Raw genomic sequence first — 8836 nt, 5'->3', positions numbered from 1 at the left:
CTAAATTTAATATTTTTGAATTAACAATGTTGAGAAATAATAAATAACATTTCTCTATATGACTTTGTTTATTACATGTGGAAATATTCTCTGAAAAGAAAGTAAATTAACAGATATTGAATGCTTAAACTTCCAAATATAGATAGTTGCCATGGGCACATTTTCTACATCATTTTAAGCATGCCATTTAATTCTACTAATAAACTATAAAAGAATCTGGTATTCAAAGTACATAAGCATGTTTAAGTCAATGAAGAAATGGTGATATATTTTATATAGTAAGAAAACTATGAAAAATATAGTCAAAGCCTTTAGTATATTTTAGTTGATTTTCCTTGTTTTAAAACTTGAGAGGTACACTTGGTTTATAAAAGGAAGTAGTAAGGATTTACCTTAAAAAGGAGATTACACTGTATTACATCTGTGTGGGATTATATCTTTCCTTATACTTTATAAAGCAGTGCATATCTTATACTTTGTAATTCTCACTTCTTAGATGTAAGAAAATCTTAGGGAGAATAATGGATTAGTGTATTAAAATCATAGATATTGAATAGTCAGTCTTTTTTATTTCTAAATAGATTGACGTCCACAGAGTGAAAACAGAAATGCAAATATTGTTTCAAATATGGTGGGGTTTTTGTGTGTGGGGAGGACTGGGGATTGAACTCAGGACCTTGCACTTGCCAGGCAAGTGCTTATTCTATTGAGCTGTCTCCATGGTCCTTCAAATATGGTTTTAAAGATTCAGCAAATCTGACTTTTCCCTTAAAGATTTTTCTTTCTTTGTGGATTTTGCTTTAAAATTATTTTTATTTCTAAACAATAAAGATCAAGTGTGTTTAATTCATCTAATAAAAGCCTACATAAACTGACCACTTATACTTTTCCTATGCATGTCATACAAACATAAGTGTGCTTACAGCTTTTATCCTAGTAGACTATTAAATTACATATTATACCTAAAGTATTATAATCCATCAGATTATTTGTGGAATTTATGGCTATCTTACTTTACATGGTAAATGTGATTTTGTATATGTTGTTAATATGGATCTCAAAATGGAGATATTAATCTATTTGACTCATGTGGGTCTAATCTCATCACAGTAAACCCTTTAAGGTAGAGATCTTCATCTTACTGGAGTCAGAAAAACATGATATAGAAAAGGGTGTCAAAGCTATTCCATAGTTGAAAATTAATGGATACATCTTGAGTGTCTTTTATATTAAACCAAGTAGCCATAATTTTAGCCTTATAAAATGCATGGCTGAGAGACAAGGTGAACCACTGTAGAATTATGACCCATGCAAATGTGAAATAACAAATTTGTGCAGTCAAAACATTATTTGTATTACTTTCATACATTATTCCATTTTATTAATATGTTTATAATATTACTAAATTCTTCCAGATATTTGTACTTATATCAAATTAATTATATGTACTATTTCTATATGTATACATACACTTAAGTATATGGAGAGTAAAATGAGTCATGGCAACATTAAGTTTAAGCCTTTATTACAAAACATGGGTCTGGAAAATACTCCAAAGCAGTCTGAGGGGAAGGACACATTTTGTACAGAGCCTTAGCAAGTTAAGCTGTTTGGGGGAGTAATTACTCCAGAATGCCTATTAAAAGAGGGAGAAATTGTCTTACAAGTAACAATTGAAAACTGTACAATTTGTGTTTTATTAAGAATGATAAAGGCTGGATGTGGTGACATACGCCTGTAATCCCAGTCCTCAGAAGGCTGAGGCAAGATTACTGTGAATAAGAGGCTGGCCTGGGATATAAAGTGAGTTCAGTGCCAGCCTGAACTGTATATTGAAAACATGTCTCAAAAAGATTTAAAAAAAGAAAGAGAGTGATGAGGAGTAACAAGTGACAAAATATGTGTAAAATATATGTTCAAGGGCTGAGGAGATAGCTCTGTGGCATAAGTGCCTGCCTTGCAAGCATAAGGTTCTGAGTTCGATCCCTACTACTGGGGAAAAAAAGTACTTTCTTCGAGTAGGGAGATAGCGCAATATAACAAGCACTTGACTGGCAAGATCAGGGTCCTGACTTCAATCCTTGGTAGTGTAAAAAGAAAAAAAGTTCAATTATCTCATCCCACTATTATCTCTCATTATTAAGTAGTGATATTCTCCTCCCATTGTTTTCTGTTTTAAAACTATTCCATGTGAATAGCCAAACTTTATGCACATTAATATTTGTTAAAAATAGTTACCAAATATTAAGAATTGTTTCTTAAGTGAATATTATCTCAATGTGATTTAAATCATGAAGTTCAGCCATAATACCTTATAGAAAAATGGGTTAGAAATCAGTAGGTAAAAATTGGTTTAAAAATCTATCATTCAGGGATTTGTATAAAAGATTTCAGATTTTTTAATTACTTTATTTTTACTCATATTTTCTGTCTACCATCAATTGTTCATTTATTTCTTATTTATCTACCTCCATTTTTATTACTATTATGTACATTACAGTAAAAACTATAGTGTCAGATATGGAATATATAAATTACTATTGAGCAAATACCCCTTATAAGTTTTCTACAGTCCTGATCTTTGAATATAGCTATTTTTAAGAGTTTGTGGTTCAACTTTGCAAATATTTTGCATGAATATTCAAATATATTTGACCTTGAAACATATGCACAGTATACAGGTTACAAAAATTTTAGTCAAAATCCTTGTTCCTGAACTCTTTCTTATATTTCCAAGTATCTCAACAGCTCTCTCACACCTTAGTCAACAATGTTACTGGAAAAAATGAACAGAAGTACAATGTGTATATAATACATAAGAATGCATGGATGCATACTTTTGCACGGCCTTTACTCAAATATTTTCTATCCTTATTTATCTATTGTTATATATTTTTAATGCTGATAATATGAGAATACTAAGTCTTAAGAAAGTGACCAAAATGCATAGAAATTAGAGGACATGTATCTCTAGGAGCAATATCATGAATGATGAAACCAAGTATGTGTTGCAGCTTGGAAATAATATTAAGAATAACATGCAGGATTTTTAGAATCTCTTTCCTCATCTGTTTTATTATTTTGAAACAGAGTCTCACTGCATAGTTCAGGTTGGCCTTGAGCTCACTTTCTAATCTAGCCTGGTCTTGAACTCACAATGATCCTTCTACCTCACCCTCCCAAGTGCTGGGATTACATGTGTGCAGCACAACAACCATCTTAGAATCACTTTCAAAGCAAGAATCACAACAGTTAAATTTCAGTCTAATTTGACAGTACTGGGACAGTATTGTGAAATGACAAAACACTGGAATTTCATATTGTGTTTTGTTTAACTCTTCTTTCAGAGCATAAGACCATCAGATTGTAGGTGGTAAAGCAAACATTTCCATGCAAAATAGTTCTGGAATGAACAAGAAAGAGAATACAAGAATGGACTGAATTGCAAGACTTAAAATGGGCCTTGATTTGGGTTTCCCTAAAAAATAACCTTGGCCAGAATAGTCGAGTAATTGATTCGAAAGATTATCAAAAAACTAAGGAAGACAGATAATCAACAGTAAGATAAGGCACCTAAAATGACTATTACACAAATTTTTTACACAAATATTAATGAGTGTCTCACTCATAACAATCCTAGCTGTCTGTAATTAACAGAAAATCATGAGTAAGTTTTAAAGTTTTTTGCGGTGAATCTAATATGAAGCCAAAACAGAGATGCAGCATCGCAAGCAAACTTTCCTATTTAAATTGTGCTCCACGGCTGGGGAGATAGCTCAGTAGAATAAGTGCTTGCCTGGCAAGTGTAAGGTCCTGAGTTCAATCCCCAGTACACACACACACACAAAAAAAAAATAATAATAATAAATTGTGTTTCATAAAGAAGCAGTGTTTTTCACAGGATGTCTCAGTTGTTCGTATGATCACTTAAAGTTGAGATATTGAAATCGTTAGTGGAGTTCTCTAAGTTCTAGTATTTAAAAATGAAAAATATCAACTTCATAAAGAGTGATTTGGTCTGGGATATACCTTAGATATTATCAGGATTTTCACACCATCCTGCAGCTGATTTAACTATCCAACATGATTTAACAATTACTGCTGGAGATCTTTTTTGTTCCAGTTAGATCTTACAGGTGTTCATGAGTTTATCAGTACCTACTTTCCATTCCAGTTATTGTGGTAATAGAGAAGACTATATTTTATTTGTTGATTCTTTGCATTCTTCACCACTTCCATATGCTGTTTTCCTTTCCATTTTCTTTTATTATTAGTATTAGTATTACTATTACTATTACTATTACTATTATTAAGTTTACCTGTACCAGTTTTACCAGTCCACATTCCCACCAAAAGTAGATAAGGGTCCTTTTTTCCTACATCCTTGCCAACATGTTAGGGTTGACTTCTTGATAATAGCCATTTTATTCTGGACTGAGATAGAAACTAAAGATAGTTTAATTTCATTACTTGAATCACCAAAATAATAATGTTGAACATTTTCTCATATTTAAATTGTCATTTCTACTTTTTCTTCTAAAAAGTGTTTTTTTTTTTAATTTTGATATATTTGGTACAGGTTTCACTATGCAGCTCAGACTCCTAGTGATCCTCCTGGGTTTAACCTCCCCAACATTGGATTACTGGAGTGCGCAACCACACCTGTTCTCCATGTGGCTTGGCATGTGGTACCAGGGTTGAGGCCAGGTCCCTGTGCTTGTGTAGGCAGGCACTTAGTCTACTGAGCTATCTCACCAGCTCGTTGAAAAGTATGTAACAAGTAACATGCCAATTTTTGGATTGGGTCTTGAATTTTGTGGTCTGATATTTTTCAGTGATTATGTGTCCTAGAAATTAGTACTTTGGCTGAAGAATAACTGGCTAAAGTATTTTTCCAAATATTCAGGTTCTATTTTCACTCTGTTGACAATTTCTTTTGCGGTGCAAAGCTCTTTTAATAAGATGAGTTCCTAGTTGTTGATTCTTTGTAGTATTTCTCATACAGTTGGGGTTTTATTGATGGGTTTTGTTAACACGTATATCTGCCTATTTTATCTTCCAGAAGATTTAATGTCTTTGTTTTGATAGTTGAATCTTTGATTTATTTTGAGTTTAATTAAATGCATTGTGATAGACATGGGTCTAGTGGTCTAGTTTTAGTTTCTGGCATGTGAAAGCCCAGCTTTTTCTAGCACCATTTATTAAAAAGGTTATTTTCCTCCATTGAATGTGTTTATTGTTTTTGTCAAAAATAATGATTGAGTATTTTTCAATTTGTTTCAGCATTTTCTTGTTTGATCCACTGAGGTTCGAGTCTTTTCCCTTTTTGCCAGTACCGTACTGTTTTTATGCAGCAAGTTTGTAGTATAATTTCAGGGATTGTGATGTCTCCTACCTTGCCTTTGTCGTCCAAAATTGCTTTTACTATTCTAGGTCTTTTCTGGGATCAAATTAATTTTAGGAATGCTATCTTTAGTTCTGTGAGGTACCCTAAAATATTGCAATTGGGACATTTTTTTATAAAACTTTGGAAGTATTGCAATTTTCAATATGTTTGTGCTTCCTACCAAAACCCAAAGGATATCTTTCAATTTTCTGATATTCTCTTTGATCTCCTTTTTTATAGTTCTGCTCATTTTCAGTGTATAGACCCTTTACTTCATTTGTTAGATTGATTCCCAATTATTTAATCTTTTCTGATGGTATTGTGAAAAGGATTATTTCCTTAATTTCTTTCTCAGTGAGTTTGTTATTCATATACAGGAATTTTATTGACTTTTGCATGCTGACTTTGTATCTACCTATGCTGCTTAATTAGGTTATTCAACCTAGAAGTTTTGTGTTTCCTTGTTTAATAGTATAATATTACCTTGTTTAAAATTTTACCTGGCTGGGGAGATAGCACAGTAGAATAGGCGCTTGCCTGGCAAGCACAGGTTCTGAATTCAATCCCCGGCACTGAAAAAAAAGACTAAATTCTCTGTTTAAAAAAAATCTAGGGAAACATGTCCTCAAAAACTCCATTATTCTCACAAAAATCCTGAGATGCACTTTATTTGAGGCAGTAGATGAAGTTATATGGCTGGTGAAGAATCATCAGAAATTCTTGGTAATTATATGAAGTTGGGCCAACATAGCATTAGTGATGATTTTCCTGGTAATTAATACACTTGTTCCATGTTTCCTCTATGGCACTTTCATGTGTGTCTTTCTATAAAATCCAATCCAGAAATATCCAATGCTAGAGTATCTTTATAATTGAGTGCTGCCTAAAGTCCTGGATATTCTAGATGATTAATTCCTTTTTCTGTTGTTTAAGTGTCCACTTAAGTTATTTAATAAAAAGTGATTTTTTTATGATATTCAAAGAATTTGCCTTAGCTATGAAATATTTATGATATACAGTGCATTGTTTATGATAAAATGAATAGAATATAGTTACATGATTTGTAGGAGATATTCAGTGTAGTAATTATTACTGTCTGGATTGATTATATTTTATTCACTTTAAATGAGGTGTAATATGGAAGCCAGCATGTTGCCCTCCCACAGAAGTAAATGTGGTGGTACATTTTGACAAGCAAGCAGTGTAGCTATATAGAGGTGATTTACCTAAATTAGCTTTCAGTCTGAATAGTGAGTCTGACCATGTCTGTGTAAGTGTCTTCATGGAAACAAGTGAATGGAGTGTAGGACTAGCATTGTTTCTCACAAATGGCCACAGTCAAGCACAAAGAAATGGGCTGTGAGACTGTGGAGCTAAGATATGGAATGTTGTCTCTGCTGAAGCCTGTGTGATTTTCCAGAATTGACTACAGAACATTTTACTCATAGATCAAATCCTGAATCTGGTTGTTCCTTTCCTTTCACAAGAATGCTTTGTTTCCTCTTTTACAAGCCTTGCCTGCCTAGCCACTTATCCAACACATATATAGCCAAAATAACCTCACCACTTTCCTTAGTGTGATGTGATCAATAGATACCAATTTTATGGCTGCCTCATGGCCTTTTGTTCCCTGTGAATAACTGGCCATCCCATGCCCCAGTTGCATTGCTATTTCTCTCTTTATCTTCCTTTTTGCCATACAACATAACAGTATGCAGGAAATTGGGAATTCACTGCAAGGGTGCTCAGTAAGGTAGCACTGTTTACTATGTATTGTCCTAATGATGTGATATACATGCATGTTTCTAGATATTCTAAATTTATTTCTTATTTGTTTTAAACAATACCCAAGGCTTTATCTTTTTCCTGGTCAATTGGAGCAGGTAAAATGTTAACAGCTCAATTATTTTCTTGCTTGCACATTTTATGGATTATTGGAGAGCTATGTATTTATTGGAGATATTACTGTGGTCAGGCTAGTAATGTTTAAGAAGGATTTTAAGGCCCTATTGTGTTGATGAATACACACTAAGTATCAGAGAAAATATAAAATTAAATTGTGAAGTACTTAGAATACATTGAATTGCAATTTAGATAAAAATAATCTACCTTAGGATAAACAGACTGTACCCTATGGGTAAAAGGGAAAAAGTTACAGATAAGTTAGAAAATACAAAATACCATGCCTTAATAGGAATCACTGAACACATTATATGAGAAAATAGAAAGAATGTGTTAATCTAGAAAGGCTTCCTGAATGACCTACAGATCAAAATCTGTCTTGAAGTATTTGCAGTGGTAGAGAAAAGAAAGAATTTAAATGGACTGACTATTGTATGTAATGATATAACATCATGTGGTGGAAAAGAGTAGGTAAAAAAACAGAAATTTTAATTTAATGTAATTTAACTTTGCAAAGATATAGAAATTGAGTTTGAACTACATTAATTAATTTGTAAGATGAACCCTATTGCTACTTCAAATTTGCTGAAAAAACAATTTTCCCGTGGAATTACTTAGTACCCTTGTCAAAAATTATTTACTTTGAAAGTGAGGGCTGTTCCATTGATCTATACATCTCTCTATATGTCAATATTACACTATCTTGAACTCTTAATTACGTTAGATTTGTACTAATTTTTAAGTGGAACAATTTGAGTCCTTACAACCTTTTTAATATTCTGGGCATTCTAGGTCCTTTAAATTTCCATATATATTTTGAAATAAGCTTGTTACTATCTGCAAATAAGCTAGTGGAAATGTTTTCAAGGATTACAGTAAGTGTATCAATCAACTAAAAGAGTAATGCCTTTTTAAAAAATGACATAAACTTACATACTATATGATTAACCAACTTATGTATACATATTAGTGGAAACTGGTATATTTGCCATGTTATACAGTCAAACATATCTTGGTAATCTAAAAACTTTTTTGTCACTGTCTCATAGCTCATGATAACCATTACTTGATCATTCTGTATTCTCCCACTTAATCATATAGTAAAATTTATCTATCTGTATAGATATATCTACTATAGATACACATATAAGATTACTCAGCCTCTAGTTTCTTTCACTTAGCATAGTGTTTGTGATCATGTGATTTGTATCCTGTATAAGTACTTCATTTTTTAAAAAAGTATTTACTCATTAATTTACTTAGTACAGAGTCTCACTATGCAGCTCAGACTTGTAGTGATCTTCCTGTCTCAGGCAACCCAGGACTAGGGTTACAGGCATGCAACACTACACCTGGTTTTGGTGGCCAGCACAGCACCGCCCCGGATTCCAGGGACAGCAGGGCATAGTATACCAAGGAAGCAAACCCAGGTCCTTATGCTTGGCAGGCATGGCTTAACATGCTGAGCTATCACCTGGTCTTGGAGCAGGGCTAGCATGGCATGTGGTGCCAGTGATCAAACCACAGTCCTGAACTTTGCCTAAGCTT

The sequence above is a fragment of the Octodon degus genome, unplaced genomic scaffold (assembly GCF_000260255.1).
Source record: "Octodon degus isolate 3935 unplaced genomic scaffold, OctDeg1.0 scaffold00394, whole genome shotgun sequence".
Lineage (NCBI taxonomy): Eukaryota > Metazoa > Chordata > Mammalia > Rodentia > Octodontidae > Octodon > Octodon degus.
This window is presented reverse-complemented; position numbering follows the sequence as displayed.